Source organism: Sebastes umbrosus, chromosome 9 (assembly GCF_015220745.1).
Source record: "Sebastes umbrosus isolate fSebUmb1 chromosome 9, fSebUmb1.pri, whole genome shotgun sequence".
Classification (NCBI taxonomy): Eukaryota; Metazoa; Chordata; class Actinopteri; order Perciformes; family Sebastidae; genus Sebastes; species Sebastes umbrosus.
In genome coordinates this window covers 3643717-3663199 of record NC_051277.1, presented here as the reverse complement: position 1 = coordinate 3663199, position 19483 = coordinate 3643717, and the positions used below count along the sequence as shown (strand labels likewise).

At 42.6% G+C, this 19483-nt stretch overlaps 1 protein-coding gene and 1 long non-coding RNA gene across 6 annotated transcripts in view; one reads left to right on the top strand and one right to left on the bottom strand.

Moving 5' to 3' along the window:
• LOC119494008 (ras-GEF domain-containing family member 1C-like) overlaps positions 1-19483 on the bottom strand; it is a 70242-nt gene that overhangs the window by 24062 nt on the left and 26697 nt on the right. Inside the window, exon 1 of one of the 5 annotated variants that reach the window (XM_037779605.1) lies at positions 1691-2202. The exons of 2 other annotated variants lie outside the window; for them this stretch is intronic. The gene's annotated coding sequence lies outside the window, so the exon portion shown is untranslated. Of the gene's footprint in view, positions 1-1210; positions 1496-1690; positions 2203-19483 lie in introns of those variants that run through there. 2 more of the 5 variants (XM_037779607.1, XM_037779608.1) reach the window with 2 other exon arrangements.
• LOC119494082 lies at positions 13266-14658 on the top strand. The gene is made up of 2 exons (XR_005208111.1): positions 13266-13975; positions 14102-14658. It is a non-coding gene; the product is annotated as an uncharacterized LOC119494082 (long non-coding RNA).

Below are 19483 nucleotides of genomic sequence, written 5' to 3'. Positions count from 1 at the left end.
CTGGAGGACAAAGTCGAAGGGTGCTGATGATGGTACAGGATCGAAATCCATTATCTGTAACCGCTTATCCTATTCGGGGTCGCATTGGGCGAAGGCGGGGTTCACCCTGGACAGGTCACCAGACTATCACAGGGCTGACACACAGAGACAGACAACCATTCACACCTACGGGACAATTTAGAGTCAACAGTTAACCTGCATGTCTTTGGACTGTGGGAGGAAACCGGAGAACCCGGAGAAAGCCCACGCCAACACGGTGGAGAACACGCAAACTCCACACAGAAGAGCCCCAAGCCGGGTTTGAACCCGCAACCCTCTGCACCACTGTGCAACAGGATCGAAATAAGATTCAGATTACTTCAAGCAAGACTGCAAGGAGAGAATCAAATGATTGATTTACAGCATTTTGTCATTTCACAAAAGAAAACACTCACTCAGCAAGCACCACAGAACAAAACATGTTTGTTTTTCACCCCTCTGGGAATACAAAGATAGCACATGGTGCCAGTAAAGGTGCACAAGGTGAGCAAACACACAGTTCCCAGGGTTGCATCCTAAACAGGGGGGGAAATAACTTAGGAAGCAGCCGTGCATGTGTTAAGACAGACCTGCCTCTCAGAGCTCTGAAAGAGCACGGTGTGGAAACGTGACGCTTTACCACTCCAGCGCTTCACTCCTGTGAGGTCTGAGGGAGGTGGAGAGGAGACCGGTGCTGCTGAGGGTGTGGGAGCAAAGAAGTGCCTCAACTGGTAACTGGTAATATCAACAGCTAGGATTCCTCCCCCCACCTAACTGGTTTCTGACAAGAGCCCGGTCTCTTACTTTCATGCACCTTGCAGTAAGCTGCAACAGACAGATAACAAATCCTTTTTGGTTTGTGTTGGTAAGCTGTGCAAGCTGCTGCTGCTGCTGCATTGCCTGTGGGTGAAAAAAGGGCTGCTTATACCACCTCTTGGGTGCTTTTGGTGGATGATGCAGATTTTTTTTTTTTTTCATTCCGAGGAAAATAGAGTGTCAACACCTGTTCATCCTGTAAGGAAAAATAACTAGACTTAAATTTACACATGAATTGATAAAGAAATCAGAAGTGAGTTTACACAGAGGCTCCACTCCCACGTTAATGATTACACAAAGCTAAGAGAGATAAGCCTTCACAACAACACAGTCCGGCTTATCAGTGCCTCTTTGTTTTCCATCTATACCGACTAACACAATGTCACCTGTCCACATATCCAACACTGTCACCTGTGAATGTGTCAGAGAGGCAGAAGAAGACGCAGTGACTCCTAGAATGAGCTGGATCCCCTCACACGCCCTTTACACACACACACACACACACACACACACACCGCTGACTCACGCCATCACAGACACCGTGATACTGTGATGCCTCCATCGTAGTGAAGTGATGCGAGCATCATCAGCTACAATGTTTCAACGCGATAAGGAAACATGATGTCATCACTGTTGCTAGTAAAGTTCCAACTGTGACGTCACGGTGTTCCAGAATCAGTAAATAGAACGTTCCATGGATGGAACGCCTGTGCGTAAAAGGGTTCCAAAACCGAATACACACACACACACAAACACACATGTACATAATATACACACACACACACACACACACAGGGCTGTGGGCGTGAGAGTAATCTGAATAATGACAGCAGTGGTGTTCTAATAGGCTACTTACCAGCACTACACTTTAATCCCCATCTTTGATCCCGATTTGTATCCGATGTCAAATCAATACAACTCCAGATTATTCCAGATTAATGAGCGCTTAATAAAAACAGCCTGTTCAGCTGGCATCAGAAGAGAGAGAAGTAGAGAGCCGGACTCCAGAGGCTGCTTGGTGGGAAATGTCTGTCCTTCCTCTCTGGACAGGTGTCCGTCCTGTCCGTCCTGTCCGTCCTGTCCGTCCTGTCTGTCCTGTCCTGTCCTGTCCTGTCCTTCCTGCGCCACGGAGACACGGAGACACGGAGGACCGCACAGCTCATCCAACGTCCCCGGAGCAGAGTGATAAGACAGGAGGAGAAGAGAGGAGAGAAGAGGAGACTAGGGAACTACTCACACACCCACCGGGCAAGTACAAGTGTAGGCAGTATAATGAGGCTTCCGCTTTGGATTTTTCAAAATAAAACCAATGACGAAAAGGGTGGTGGAAACATGCCAAGAGGGCGTGATTGACTCATTTGGGGGCACCAACATCTTTCTGTGCATAATATATAATTATTATTATATACTTAATTATGAACAAAAAAAAAGATGCATTCCAATACTGAGTTTAAAGGTCCCATATTGTAAAAAAAGTGACATTTTCATGGCTATAAAACTAGGTTTAAGTTCTATATAAATACTGTGAAAGTATCAAAACGCTTAATCCACAGAGAAATACACACAGCCCGTATCCAGAAACTGAGCTTTTGAAACAAGCTGTCAGGATTTTTCTGTCCATTTGTGATGTCACAAATCTACAATATTTAGACCATTTCAAAGTTTTAAACGTAAACATTTTAAATGTGTCCCAGTTTATTTCCCGTTGCAGTGGATGTGTGAATGACATCAGCTGACAGGAAGTAAACATGGACCCAAGCTGTTGCCTAGCAACGCAATTCCATTTGCAATTCTGTTGAAATGTACTAAAATGGAGCGTTTCAGACAGAGGGTAAATACAGGTATATTCAAGCAGACAGCATGATGAAAATAAAGTTTTTTTTAAACATTAAAGTATGTAAATGTGTTCCAGTAGAAACACAAAATACAAGTAAGAACCTGAAAATTAGCATAATATGGGACCTTTAAGGTCGAATACCATGGCAACGGTGGAAGCTTCGGTCAGCCCTATAGTACATAACAAATCAAACATGACTTTGTCACATATTTGTCCACTCCCATGTTGATAAGAGTATTAAATACTTGACTAATCTCCATTTAAGGTACATTTTGAACAGATACAAAATTTGATTATAATTTGCGATTAAATATTTGATTCGATTGACATCTCTAAAATATACCCAAACAAATTTGAAGTTAATCAACTTAGCGCACAAACTTTATGCAGAGTGAACCTGAAGCTTTTGGGGCCAGGAATAATATCATGTACACAAACTGTCATCATCTTTGTAATTTGATTATTGTATTTATAGATTGGTATTATTACTAACATCAGTATTAGACTTATGTATAATAGCTTGTAGCTTTTATTTTGAAGGGAAATTTATTTCCGGTAGCTTACTGTATCTGGTTTGTTGTTGCTGTGGGCAAGCAAGCAGTGGTTCTCTCTCTCTCTCTCATCTACACACACACTATAACAACAATAACAATTTACTATTTAAAGACAATTAATAACACTATTAGTCTGTGTACTGTACATCTACTGCAAATACAGCCACAGATAATATATTCAACAGCCTTTGAGTTCAAAGCCGATCTAAGAGGCAGAACAGGAATGTTCATTTATTATTCAAAACTGTTTCTTTGGTCGGCTAATGAGTCATCCAATTATACACACGAGCTCCAGACCAGAGAGGTTATCCAAACAGTTTCGGGGCAGATTACAAGAAACAATGGGCTCTCTTTTCATTTACTATCCCCTGCAGGCAAAACCCCTCTTCTATCCTGAGTGACACTCGCTAACCGGGACCCCTGAGTGAAAGGGCCGACTCTGAATATGGAAATGAGACTCAGTTAATTATTACTATTCACCTAATTCAAACAACAAGGAAAGGGGATGTGCAAAAACCTCCCTACTGAGTGGACATGAGAAGCTGGAATAATGGGAGTTATGGGAGCATTGCCTGGTGTTACCCTGGCTGCTGCTGCTGCTGTCATCATGTGAGATGTATGTTATTGGAAGGGGGGGTAATTAATTTGAAGGGAAGCGTTGTAGAGAAAAGAGAGGGAGAGACGGACGGAGAGGGGAAATAATTAAGCGGATGAGATTGGGAGTGGTAAAAGGTCCTTGTCGGGCCACGAGGGGCTGTGTGTGAGCTGCTGTCCCTGGAGCTCTGATGCCTGCTGCTGGGCCCTGAGGGTGAGGAAGAGGAAGAGGAAGAGGAAGAGGAAGGGTCTGACATTGCAGCAGAGGGCAGAGATAAAACACTCTCTCTCTCTCTTGTATACACACAGGCGCTGTAGCAGGTGCAGAAGGTCTTGCTACAGTGAGTAATGACAATTAACCAACATGTTTGCACGCTATGTCACTCTTGTAGGCCTGTTCTCATTCACAGGGCGACAAATACTGACGCTTTGTCACAGCCGTTGGCGTTCGATACCGCCACCCTATAGGTACCCTTTCACTTTACTTACTTTACTTTGACACTGGCACTGGCACTGTTACAAAACATACAACAACAGACGTACAATTGTGCAAATGGGCAGGAAACAGCAGCAGCAGGTGAGGATAAGTTACACATTACTAAATACTTTAGGTCTTCCCTAGTGCAGTCATTCTGCATTCAGTACCTGTATGGCGTGGGGAATAAATGACCTCTTATATATGTTCTGGCTCGCCCTCGGGACCCTGAATCGACGGCCAGATGGGAGCAGCTCAAACTCAGATTTTAGTTGGTGTGAAGCATCTACAGATATCTGTCTGGCCTTCCTGACGCAGCGGTATGAGACGCATATATAGCACTCCACTCGACACTCATCAGGCTTTCCAGTAACTACAATGTGAACCCATCCGCGGCAACAGTAAACGCTCAGGGAAAGTGCTGTGGTGATGTATTACAAAGCGCAAAAGAGGCAATTGGAGGTGGATGTGTCCAACAAACACAAGGCTTTCATCCAGGAAACCGCTGTTTGTGATCCGTTTCACTTTCACTTTACAATCAGCTGACCGTTCGTGTCCCGTGTTCACAACGTCCAGTCACATTTGCACTGTAAAAACGTATACCAACCACGTTGTTTTTTCCTACACCTGACTAAGTGGACACCTAATCCTAAGCAAGCGTTTTTATTTAATTCACAACGTTAAGCACGTGTTTACTGCGACCAAAAAGTGACGCAGAGGGGTCTGACAACGTTTTTATTTTCTCTATAAATTCACTTAAAACTTATGTTCATTTTGCACTCAAGTTCTTAAAATGAGAAAATATGTATATGTAAAAATGTGTATACAAAAATAGGCTTTACCATGTTGTTATTTCATATAGTCTATATATTTCTGAATTGACCGATATCATGGGAGAAGATTTTGGCCATATCGCCCAGCCCTAATTGTAATTGATAGAAATGATGACGCTAAATTGACAAAAATGACACAAAATATAATAAACCTTTAACTGCTAAATACCTAACCTTTAACCTCCTTCTTTAACGAGAAATCTTAATACCTAATCTTGTGGTGACCACGTGTTTTCCCCCAGATTGACGGGTGATTCCCCCGCTGTGTGTGAACAGACGTAAATAAGTACAGTGATGATTCAGCCAGCATACAGTATGTGGAAGCAGGCGGGAAACTTACAAGTATGTCTGAGCTGCTGAGGTCAGTTTGTTTATGTGGATGTTTCTCAGTATTTCAGACATTCACTCACTTACTCTGCCTCTCTAAGCTTCAACAGTCTATAGGTTAGTTCCTCTTGTGTGTGTGTGTGTGTGTGTGTGTGTGCGTGTAGTCACTTGAACAGAAGCCTCTACTAATGATTACACAACAGAGCGTTGTGGTGCTCCTTGCACATGTGAGAAGGGCTCTTGTCTAGAAGAGCAGAGGAAGCAGACATACAAATGTTTCTCATCACGTCGCCTTGCTGCTCCTCTCTGCTCCCCTCTTACCGGCAGGCTCACATTATACAGCGGAGGTGTTGCAACAGCATCAGTGACGGATGCTAATTGCAGCTTTCACACTTTCACAATGTCTCAAAGTTTGTTTGCTGTTTTCTCCCCCCTTCAAAATCATTTGCATGCAGTATATAACACACACTTTGCGCCTTTATCAAAAGCTGTTGCTTGGTCCCGGCACGAGGGAGCGACATCCCAGAGAAGCGCCGTTAATCAAGTTGACAGATCAGACCGAGCCCTATCAGCCAGCAGAGGTGAGAACGCCATGTTCACAAATATAGTCGTCACGGAAACTGCAGCATTCCAACCGTATGAGCACAATGATAAAAAAAACATTAAAAACCGTGACTTCAAACACAGTATGTATGTCAAAAAGTCTCATTTCATTTTATTTGCAGGAAATAAAAAATATGATAGTAAGCAAATTAAACTCCATATTCATAATGAAGAAATAACTAAAGTTTCATCAACATGTTTCTTTGGTACGACGGAGTATTAGAGCCACATTGAGGGAGATTTGAGAATAAAGTGGAGCGAGAACGAGCGCGGTGTGTGAGCGAAGGCAAGCAGGCAGAGGAGCAGAGTACAGCAGAGACTGCGGTCCTGGAGACCAAAGCTACTGTCTCTTCCGCGTCCTCCGACCGCCGCCAACACTGTTTAACAGACGGGCTTCACTAGATACAACCAAGAGGTTTTGGTGCTTCCGTGTAGTTTGTGTTGGAGTCTGAGTCTGAACAGCGTAGCCCCACGCGAGCGCGCATGGGACACCGACCCGCATGATTTATACGTGTAAGAAGTTACAAACAATCCCTTTAATGAGAATAAAGTCATAACTTTACGAGAAAAAAATCGTGATTTAATGAGAATAAAGTCATACTATTTCAAGAAAAAAGTCGTAATATTACGAAAATAAAGTCAGAACTTCTAAAATAACACGTAAAATTACTACTTTATAATATATAATAATATTTTTTTCTTAAACTTCTGATTTTATTCTCATAACATTACGACTTTTTTTCTCGTAAACCTACGACTTTATTCTTGAAATCTCCTTTTTATTGTTTTTCCTTAATGTGGCCCTAATCCTCCTGCTTCATTGTAATTTTTTGTTGTTGTTGTTGTTTAAATTTTACTCCTACACTTTACACTCTATATTTTTATATGTGACATGTTCTGAACACTAATATCTAAAAAGTACTGGTGATTTTTATCATGGTAGTATTTGTACCTGCTATATGTCCTTTAGGTGTGTCCTTTAGGTTTCTAACACACCCTCACACATATTTTTACATTCCTTTCATGTGAATTGTATTTTACTGTCTTTTTAAAGTTGTTCAGAACTGGTGGCTCCTTAACGGGTTCTGACTGACCCAAAGCCTCAAAGTCTTTCTGCAGAAAGCACAAAGATGTTATTTTCTTTTTCTTCCCTCTTCTGTGTCTCTGACTTCCAGTTACTCTTTAGTATTTGTCTGTTTCGCTCTCCCCTCCTCTCTCCCTCTGTCATTCCTTGGCTCTCCTGCAGGGCCCAACATGCCTTGCCAGGGGCAAACTCATAATTTATGCTACTTAAAATGTACCAAAACAACATGAAAGTGCTTTTGCACGCTGTTACAAATATAAATCGCTTGTAAAATGGGGCTACAAGTCCTACTAAACAAATTAGGTTTTCAATCTAATGCTACAAACCACATTGTGCTGCGTAGTTAGAGCCTGTCAGTCGTGCTGTATGTGGAAGAAAAATACTTGCGACATTGAAGGAAGACGGCCTGTGATGTAACACGAGGATGTTCTGGTAGAGACTGTTCACAACAGGACAGACAGATAGCTAGTTGCCAGAGGATGAGTGGGAGGAAAGAGAGAAAAAGAGAGGAGGCATTCAGGAGAGAGATGGCCAGATTGAAAAGCATGAATAGGGAGCTCAAAGACTTCACAGGACAGATTCCTGGAGGCTTTGCTTCAGTAAGAGTTGAGAGACCTTTGCTGTCTCGTCATTTGTTTGGTCCACTGCTACTTGTGAAGAGTGCGGGCCGGCCAAAGTGCTGTTAGTGCCAGATCCCAGTCTAGTCTGCCACCCTGGACCAGTCAGTACCCCCTTTCCCCCAGGCGCCTCTCTGTCTCCTCGGGCGAATGGCTCAGTCTGTACGCCACCCGTCCCGTGTCCCCCCCCCTCCTTCCCTCATCTTTTGTGGTGGTCGAGGAGGGAAGGGATGGTTGTCTGACACTCCCAGCCGTAGGCCCCCCTCTGGCAGGCAAATCTGGAAAGTGGTGAGTACTGAACAGACACAATAACGAGACCCGAGAGGAGCCAGAATACTGTGTTCTAGGCAAAGACAAAAAGGTCGGGACATTACGATCTGGAGTTGATACAGGTATAGTGCTCGTGTTTTTGGTTTTTGGACAGACTCAAAAAAAGACACAACCCTACAAACTTTTGGTATAACAAATATTGCTTTTACTAAAACTCCATGCACACCACTTCAGCATGTGGAGAAATCCAAAGCTTGACAGACCCGTCAAGTCTACGGTTACTTATGTCCCAACAGTCACTGTTCGGGGTGAGGTTTAACAAATGGTTCAACGTATCCTCATACGGCGGTTCATACGATATCTTTCAAAAAGTTATACCTACTTTTTCGTGCGTTTTGCTATGAATGTCCAGCAACACGAGACCATGGTTGTATTAAGAGAACTGGATACAGCGTTGGAGGCGGGGCCCTGTTCACTCCTATGAAAGTTACTCAGTGGCGCATGATGCCAAAATGGCTCGACTTCCGACTGGAAAAGTACCTGGACCTTCCGGCGATCTTCCGCATCCATTGGGCCCATTGCTCGGTCACGGGGTCAAAGCCTTCACGTTGTCGTCACGGCTTGCTAACCCCACCTCCCAGCCCTCGCTCCAGCCTCGTCTGGGTCTCATTCACATGAACAGAGGAAGGGAAATAACTCTGGATTCGGCTATTAGTGCGTTTTACAACTTTTAGGACCTAAAGATATAAATAAGGGCTATTTAGGTGTTCGTAGTGGGAAGTTGATTCATTGATAGACGTCTCTTTCCCAATGTAAGTCTATGGGTAAAAGTCCCAATTGGGCCCAATGGTATCACATGACGGACACGGAAGTTGTAGTACCGCCGTTTGGCCACTATGAAAATGTAATCAACGACCGGCGCTCTTCCTCGGGGCTTGCACGTGACGCGAGGGTACGAACAGCGGTCTCCTGTGCAAAAGTCCAGTTTTTTGACCCACCCATCCACCTCGACCTCCTCCCTACATGGCGTTTGTTGTTCTTTATACTTCCTTGTTCATAAATACGTAGATTAATCGATTTCTTGGGATATATATGAATTACAGTCCATTACTTTTTGTAGGAATAGCTAAGAACGGTTGATGAGAACAGCCTGAATAGTTAATTCAGTAATCAACGCACCATCAGCTATTTCCTTAAAATGACTGCTGGCCTTGAATATGCTGACACACACAAGGGGAACTTTAGACAGAAAGAACAATTCTCGGACATCCCCGTTTAGAAACTTCATTTAGAACTGAAAGTTTTTTATAAAGCTCGAGCGGGATTCCCAGAACCAGCCATGTGATCTATGTGGTCTATAGATAGAGATCATGAAAATGGTGGTGAGCAAAGCTATTTTATAAATGTCAAAACATGACATACCAAACTTTCTTAACCATCAAGTGGCATCTTCTAAATCTAGGCTATATTTGGTTTCTGGGGCATCACCTCTTAGTTTGCTCCATGTTGACTCTCTGCCAGTAATTAGTTCAGATAAATATACAGATATACAAGAGATACAAGCTACCGGTATCTCATATGCGTATGTTTGTTGTACAGAAAGAACATCAGAACATTTTCAGTTTCTTTCCTGGTCTGTGGTATTTAGCCTTTCTTCCTCCTCCCATCAGCCTTTGCAACAAGTTGATAAATTGATGTTAATTCCAATGTATAAGCTGTGCACAATCATTGCAGTGCAGTTAAGGTGTGTGTGTCTGTTGCTAAGAAATTCACAGATGTATGATAGCATGAAACACACCGGTGGGAGAGGAGAATAAATAGAGATGAACACAAAGAGGAAGAGGAAGAAAAGCGATTGTAATTGTTTTTTAAAATGACTGTGTGTTAGAGGAGGTCTCGGTGATTCAGTGTGACATCTTTAACCTTCCATATAGTGTGTGTGTGTCTTAGTGGGTGTAGCAGAAAGCTTTATCATCTCAAGTTTTCTGTCCTCACCTGCGCACGCTGCCACCTGTCATTACCAACCAGAGGAGGCTGTGATGACAAGCATCTATTCACAGGCTCGTCCTCCCACGCAGCACTTACCCCCCACTACTCCGTCAAAGAGGAAGATGTAATTAACAGCGTTATAGTCATGTGTAGCATACGTCTGGATGTCAATCACACGCAGAGTTTTCAAGAAGGGATCATAATCCTTCTGTTTGCTGCGGGACTCCCAGGGTGAAGGGGTCTGTCTGTGTTTAGCCTGCCCAGGACGGAGCTCCTTTGATGGGCTTCAAGGCTTCTGCCGCCCCCCCTCCCCTGTGGTTCTGGGATCAGCAGGGTTCAGGGGATTACATGGCCACACGGAGGGAAATGTGCTCTCCGCTCGAGGACATAGAGTTTCAGATTTGCTCTCCTGGACACAAAAAGTTCCATCAAAATGCGTAAATTGGAGACATTCTCGTATTTTAAAGTTGAGGAATCTCAGGGTTGCAATGTTCCCTTCAGACGAGAAGGATTATTTGATGTTTCAGTGCTCTTCATCAAAAGACGCGCGAACAGCACTCGTCCAAATCCGTGCCAGCTGCAATATTTAGCAGGACTAAAGGGGAGAAGATGTGTACTCTCGTTTTGTCAAACAGCCCCGTGAGTCTTTTCTGCTGTTTGCTTGTGCATACAATGATTTCAGGGCACACGGGTGTGTTTTATCTGAGCTGCTCTGACATGGTTGTGCCTGACAGTTTGTGACATGTGTCGTGTCTCATGTTGACACTGAGACGGAGGGAAAGGATACGGGGACTGATTGGTTCGTACTAGGTCACTGCGAAGCTCCAGGAATCCATGTTGATGGCTTTGGTCCTGACATCATGTATCTCCCCAAGGCTTCAGAGCACACACTGTACACACTACTGCACTAAATATTACAGCTTCACAGAAGAAAAACACTCAGAGTTGTCTAATACAATCATTTTCCTGTTATATATTGATTTCTTTCTGTAGTTTGTCTTTATTCAATTACTTTTAATTAATTTGAAGAAGACAAATTGTAGTGTTCAACTCGTGTTTGATGTTATATATGGTTATAATTATGGATATATTCATGTATGTTGAAAATGTAGAGTTTAAAGTTTAATGTTTATTTCCATACTCAGTTGCTTCCCCTTCTAGTCTCTCACACATTTTACCAAATCAGAATATCAATATATTTTTTAAGAATAACTTAATTTATATTTAAATCAACATTTATATATATATATATATATATATATATATATATATATATATATGTTTTTTCTGCATCAAAAAAAGAACGTGAAAATGTTTGTCAATCGATAATAATTTAAATGAGCTGTAATACACTGTATACATTTAATAGTTCAATATTTTGAGTAATATGCCTTTTCTCTTTCTTTTTGAGAAGAGTTTTTACGTCCTTGAATTCATTGAGACTATCAACACAACGGGATCTCGTCTTATACGAGATATTATGCAGAGATGGTAAGAAGATGGCAACCGCCGGTAAAAAAACATTTTTTCAACACGGCGCATCCCCTGAATGGTAAAGCATAAATCGGGTCATCGACATAAGTGAAAACAGCATCGATCGGTTGCCACGTGAGTTTATTTACCAAGTTTGTAGCCTTGATTGTGGAAATGAAATCCTGCGAGGATTGGTCTCATTGCAGCGAGGGCATTTAATCTCTCCCGCAATGATTGAGACTGTGAACACGAGGTCTCGTCTGCGCTAGATAGATGCCCAGACGGTAAGAAAGTGGTGACTGGTGGGTGGATTATTTTTTTTTTACAGCGAGGTTTCTTTTGTTTTATTTCTATGATCTCAACATGGAGTTGTGGAGTGCCTTGGTAGCCGAAACGTTACAGCGCATGCCATATAACCACAATGTCCCAGGTTCGATTCCGACCTTTGTTGCATTGCATGTCTCTCTCTCTCTCTCTCTCTCTCTCTCTCTCTCTCTCTCTCAGCATTATCACGGAAAAAATATGTTCATTCGTCATTAGTGAGTTTACAGTGTCCTTTTGGATTATAATGCGTCAGAGACACAGGACACATAACTAGCAACATCACTGTACATACAGTATGTGGATATGAATAAAACACTTGACTATTGCTGCTCTGCTACCTCCGTCGTTTCCGCCGACTCTTGCCCAGTCCGTTGTGTTTTGTGCCCTTGACGGCTTTGAGAAGTCATTTAGTCTTTCATGAGGAATAGATTATTGTGAGGTCGATGAATGTCTTATAGACATTAAGAACATGTAGGTGTTCAGATGTTATCACGGTTTCATTTCGTAGCTTTATAAAGGTCTGTAAAAGAGAATCTAAAAGCCATTAAATCTCATGTACAGTATACCTGAATGACAGAATGTAACTGATGTCTTCCCTCTTTCTTCTACTTGTCCCCTGTCACTCTCTCTGCTATTAAATCTTTTCAGCAGGGAGACTTAAAGGATGGCCAAAAGGCTACAGGATGCATTTAGAGTGCTGAACTCTTTATATTCATATTGAATGGCTGTTACTCATTGCCTTTGGCTTTCTTCAGCACAGTGACTGAATCACCTCTGTGCACAAAATTAAATTAGGAACTTTTACTTCTGAAGGCACTGAATACTAATTTATCCAGAAACCTATGACCAGTTTTAGTAGACATTACTTGAAAGGAACAGTGAAGCTATTTCTGTCTCAAACCTGGACACTGCTCAGTTTTTAAATGGTGGATTGACGAGCTGCATGTGACTGAAACGGACTGAACAAGATCAAGGAAGAACAAGAAAATTGAACATTGTAGAACTGTAACGTAACTCATTCTAAACTTGAACATTCTAGAATTGTAACATAACGCATTCTAAAGTTGAACATTGTAGAACTGTAATGTAACGCATTCTAAACTTGAACATTGTAGAACTGTAATGTAACGCATTCTAAACTTGAATACTGTAGAATTGTAACGTAACGCATTCTTAAGTTGAACATTGTAGAACTGTTACGTAACGCATTCTAAACTTGAACATTCTAGAATTATAACGTAACGCATTCTTAAGTTGAACATTGTAGAATTGTAACGTAACGCATTCTAAACTTGAACATTCTAGAATTGTAACATAACGCATTCTAAAGTTGAACATAGTAGAATTGTAACGTAACGCATTCTAAAGTTGAACATCGTAGAACTGTAACGTAACGCATTCTAAAGTTGAACATAGTAGAACTGTAACGTAACGCATTCTAAAGTTGAACACTGTAGAACTGTAATGTAACGCATTCTAAACTTGAATACTGTAGAATTGTAACATAACGCATTCTTAAGTTGAACATTGTAGAATTGTAACGTAACGCATTCTAAACTTGAACATTCTAGAATTGTAACATAACGCATTCTAAAGTTGAACATAGTAGAATTGTAACGTAACGCATTCTAAAGTTGAACATCGTAGAACTGTAACGTAACGCATTCTAAAGTTGAACATAGTAGAACTGTAACGTAACGCATTCTAAAGTTGAACATTGTAGAACTGTAATGTAACGCATTCTAAACTTGAATACTGTAGAATTGTAACATAACGCATTCTTAAGTTGAACATTGTAGAACTGTAATGTAACGCATTCTAAACTTGAACATTGTAGAATTGTAACGTAACACATTCTAAAGTTGAACGTTGGAGAACTGTAACGTAACACATTCTAAAGTTGAACATTGTAGAACTGTAACGTAACACATTCTTAAGTTGAACATTGTAGAAGTGTAACTTAACCCATTCCAAAGTTAAACATTTTAGAATTGTAACGCATTCTAAAGTTGAACATAGTAGAAGTGTAACTTAATGCATTCTAAAGTTGAACATTGTAGAAGTGTAACTTAACGCATTCTAAAGTTGAACGTATCCTGAACTGTAACGTAAAACATTCTTAACTTCAGGTGCATTCATCAACAGTCCAGGTGTATCTGAAGTAAACCATTACCCCACTATCACTTCCTGTTTTATCTCTCTTATGTTCACATTTTGTCTCTATACACTTCCTGACTCATGTCTGTCCGTATTGAACCTCTCTCTCCTCCTCTCACTTCGCAACCAGAGGCTCCGGGAGGCGTCGTTGATTGACAGGCCTGTGCTGTGTCTCTGCTGAAGAATAATACCCCTCCCACCTCTCCCGTTGCCAGGGTGACAGATGGGTTTTCTCTGCCGAAACACTCCGTCTCCATTTCTGTCACCTCAGATTGGTGTGCGAGCGGCAGAGAAGAGGGGTGGCTAAGACTCAGTCAATCCTACACCTCCCTTGACAAATGACAGTGATACAGACAAACAGTGCACAGTGAGCGTTCCTTTACGTTTCTACCTGCGACCGTGTCTTGTAGTCTATCACTTGTAGTCTCTGCCCAACACCAATCTTGCACAATATTCTCTTGATGGAGCGACATAAAAAGCAGGCCAGTGCCTGTGAGGGCCTGTCCGTGATTCACAATCATAATATAGCTCCACTCCACACACCGTACAGGCCGCTTTAGCACAGCGTTGTGGCTGCCTGCACTATCAAAAGGTAGGAGTCTTTGATTCAAAACCAACTAGAACGGGTCAAAAAACAGCCTGGAGGCAGCTACTTCTCCAGATAAAGTGACTCTCTATTCTTTCTTTCCTCTGTCGGGCTTTCTCTCTGTCACTAAGCATTAGCTCTAACAGTGTTGCTATGAGCACAGTTCATCACTCACACAGGCAGTGCCCATGGCACAATTGGGCCAATGCCAAGTGAGACGGATGACATCATCCATTGTGCTTGTCGCCAATCCAATCAGGCTCCCAGACACCAGTGTGGAGCCTTGGACATGATTAGCGTTGAGTCCATGACATCATCCTCCAGCCAGTTTCCCCACAGAGGCACTGACATCATCACCATCATCATCCAGCGTGAGTCGATTATTAGAATCGCTGCTGTCTAGTAATCTCTTTTAGTGTCTATAATGATCACAGGTCCTGGATCGCTCCTGAAAGGATTTGGGCATTTATCATACTGAACCAGGTGTGAAGGATGACTCACATCTAGACTGTCTATGTGCTGTTCCAAGCAAGCTGGCACATTCAAACTCTCACACATGCATGTGTGAACCTGCGCGGAAGCTCAACGAGCACACCTGCTATCTTTGTTTCTGCCATCTCTCCTATCCAATCCAATCCGATCCGATCCGATCCTACGCTGTCCCACTATCTGATCTGATCCGATTAGGGATGTTAATAATTAATCGTTTAACAGTTTACCGATATTAAGCATTTTAACCGGTTAAAACGGTTAAAAGAAATGTTAATAATTAATTAAAAAGCAGAGGAAAACTCGTCACTTTAAGGAGAAAAGCTGGTCCACCCTAACAGCCCACTTTAAGAGAATCTGAGCCGGCGTTACAGATACAGGAAGTCAGCTCCCGTCTATAGCTCGCTTGAGAGGAGCGAGTTGTAGCCTCGTAGCATTTATTCACCGACAAATAAACTGTACACACACTGTCTACTACAGCTACATTCACAGCTATAACGCCACTGACAAACCCACACACGGTCTGTCAGAAAGTCACTGAAGTTACGCCGTGCTGACAGAGCGCATGTGTGTGGCGGCGGCAAGCACTAAACTACCAGCAGAGCTGACGGGTGAACTGGGGACTCAGTTGTCTGTTGTGCTCCTGCACTGCAGCTGGCGCACCGCTGCATGAGACGCACTAATCGGTTAACGAGGGTCGGTTATCGGTTAAGAAAAGTTTTCAAAATTAGCATCCCTAGATCTGATACTATCCTATTCTATTCAGTCCAACACAATCCTCTCCTATCGCATCCAATCACATCCCACCCTATCCTATGAGATTCTATTAGATCTGATCTTATCCAATTATTGGACATTATCAATAATAATAACCAAAATGATGTAAAATTGCATTGTTTTAATATCTTTTATTCTGTGTAGAAATTCAGAATGCAATAGTGATTGCCGATACCGGCTGATACACACACCGATACGACACAAGCACTGCGATATACAGCAGGTTTAAGAGGTAGCGGAACAAATACGGAGCTTCCTCTCTTACACAACATGACTTTTGGTTTTGAAAGCCAGACATGATAGTTCATGATGAGGTTTACCTTTACAGGGCAGGTAGACGGTGGAGCTTCTCTAATGTGACAGCGACCTTTAGAAGGAAGATGTGGCCTAAACTTACTCCCTCCTCTCCCTCCTCTCCCTCCTCTCCCTCCTCTCCCTCCTCTCCCTCCTCTTCCTCCTCCCCCTCCTCCATTTCAGTTATCTAAACAGTGCTGAGTCTCTGCTCCCATGCTCTGTTAGCGCCGACCTCCAGTCCATCCTGACAGCCTCTCCTTGGAGACCACACAAACACACACATACACCAGGCGTACATACACACGCACACCTATGAGAGCTATCTGAGAATAATGGAGTGTGACATTACCTCATCGGACTTCACCCACAAAATGCACACACACACACACTCAAAGTAATCAGAGTCAGTGGAGCCTATCAGCTTCCCCAGGGTTACCTCAGCATGTAGATGTCTTACACAAGGCCACAGAGCAGTTCAGCTGTTCCTACACACACACACATGCATGTACACATCTCCTATGATAGGCTACACCTTGGCTGCTGAAAATCATTTTTTGTTTTTTGGCACATTCCAGCCTTCATTATACACACATATTCAGCCACAGTGTAATTTATGTGTGGGTTCGCCGGCTGGTGAGTCTAGTCAGTGGATTAATGCTTCTTCCTATTAAGCCCTGTCTTCTGTTACATCTCTGCAGCAGCAACAGTAGTGGAGCCCTAAAACTCACTACGTACTGTACATTGTCTGCATTCGTCTTTGAAGCAGGCCGACGTTCTGAACAGGGATGTTAATAATTAACCGTCTAACTGAGATTAAGCATTTTAACCGATTAACGCTATCGGTTAAAACGGAAACAGCAAAACTCTATTAAAGAACCGGATGACAAACATTACTAGGAGGTGTGAGCAGGTGCACATACACACTGACAAACACACTAACATAAATGGCGCTCATCATGCTCTCACGCATCATCTCTGATTAGGCAGAGGGCGACTCTGGTTGCTAAAAGAAGTCTGATTGTATAGAAGTGTATGAGAAAATGAGCCAACAGTACTTCTCTCTTGATTTATTACCTCAGTAAACATTGTAAACATGAGTTTATGGTCTCAATCGCTAGTTTCAAGTCTTCTTCAATACAGCATGATGCCCATTTAGTAAGTTATGGTCCCATTTAGAGTCAAATAGACCATAAAACAGGGGATGCTTTAGGGCGGGGCTACCTTGTGATTGACAGGTCGCTACCACGCCGTTGTCCTGTCTGAGAGTTGTCCGTGTTTTCGTCTTACAACTTTTAACCCTTTCACGGTGTGTTTTCATTTCATGAAAGTTAATTATAACCTTTTTGGTCGCCTAGAAATGTCTCATTCAGCATTTGGTTGTACTTATCTCCACCCTCTAGTGTCACTTCTGGTTGCAAAAAGATGGCGACAGCCAAAAAGCAACATGGCGATGGCCAAAAAGCCAAAGTCAAGGCTTTAAAACAGCAGTCCACAAACCAATGGGTGAAATCACGGTGACTAAGTCCACTTCTTATATACAGTCTACAGTCAGGATGCAAGAGAGATAACACTCTGAAAGTCTGTCACCTCCTCACAAGACCACAAAAAGTCAAATGTTTTCTTCTATTTCTTCTCCTGTTCTTCCTAACCGCCTCCATGTTGTTTCTTCGAGGTTCTTGTTGTACACCTGGACCATTTTTTTTTAACTTTTCCACTCTCCCCAGATTTCCATGGTGCCATATTTATTTCATATCTGTGTGTTGGCATTTGGAGGTGAGTATATTACCTCCCGGTTGGGAGCCAGACGTGCGACAGAAGAAGCCGAAGAGGGAACAAGGTGAGACGCTGAGGCGTCTGCAGTGATAATGAAAGAAGAACCAGGTGGACAAGTGTGACTGTCGGATTAGTCACGAGAGGCTAGATATACGTGTACACACACCGTCTCCTTTTGGCATGCTCTACATGCACACACAGAAAAACACCGCATACGCACACGCACAGCTGCATCCTGTCACATTTGACAGCAGTCCACCCATTCTGTTCAGCAGGTATGTGACAGGTTTAATTACGGGTGGATAATGAACATCGTTTCAGATGCTCAGACACGGTGAATGTTACAGCATGGAGGAGGACGCTTCACCGGTTACACGCCATACATCCCTGTGATCCACAAGGCCTGCATGGGAGCGGGCACGCTCACACAAACATAAACACACACGTTGCCTCGGAGCTAAAGCCGACTATCAGGAGCCACTCGTGAATTGGAAGCGGTTCCAAATACATGTGAGGAATTTGTTGAGAGATATGCTTTGAATCCTGAAAACAGCTTTTCTGTTTTAACCTACTGCTCTTCCGTCTTCATCACTGCTTACTCATCCACCAAAACACCCGATTCGACTGTTATCAGGCCATTAAATAGGCGTTATTGGTCGCCATCATAGATGTGGGCATACTTGCCAACCTTGAGACTTCAAACATAAGGAGGATTTCAAAATGAAAGCGTGGGGTCTGGGGTTCTCCCCCAGAAACAAAATGAATTTCAGAGACTTTGTTTCCTGCATTTTGGTAGCTTTTAAAGAATAAAAATGGCAGAATAATAACTACACTGCAACAGCATTTTTAATCTTCAATACTTTAAATTTTACTTTTAATTCTCAGGAAAAAAACAGAATAATTCGCCCCTCTGGCATGAACTAATATTCATCAGTTTTTATTTGTTTATTAATGTTTTGCCCTGGCTTTGATGAGTATTTCTTTCTTCTACTTTCCATTTTTCTCTCCTTCTCTCACTCACTGAAGGTCCTTTCAGACGCAACGCGACAACGGCACCACTGCTCTCTGAAACCCGTTATGTCCAATAGTTTGTGCCACGCCACGATGGCTTTTTCACGTCGAGCAAAGCCCAACTTCGGGCGCTGCACATTGTGATGTGCGGCGAGCGCATTGTGTCCCGAGCAGCTCTCTTTTGCGAGTAAACGACATTAGGTGTAGCTGTATTGTCGTCCGGGTGGAAACAGAAGGGCTTATTTATACACGCTGTACAGCGCCAGAAACAGGTTGAGATAACGAACAGGAAAAAAAAGGTGTGAACATTTGTCATAAATTGGGAGAAATGCGGGACAGTTGTGACACCGAGAGGAAACCGGGACAGGGCAATGAAAAACGGGAGTCTCCAGGGAAAATCGGGAGGGTTGGCAAGTATGGATGTGGGTCAGTAGGGGCCTACTATGTTGTTAAAGTGAAAGTGAAAGTTAAAAGCGACACGTAAACTGAAAGAAACATTATGTTTTGAACACAAACAAACTTTAGGTTTAGGCAACATAAACACTTAGTTAAGTTTAGTGAAAACATCAAGTTTTGGCATAA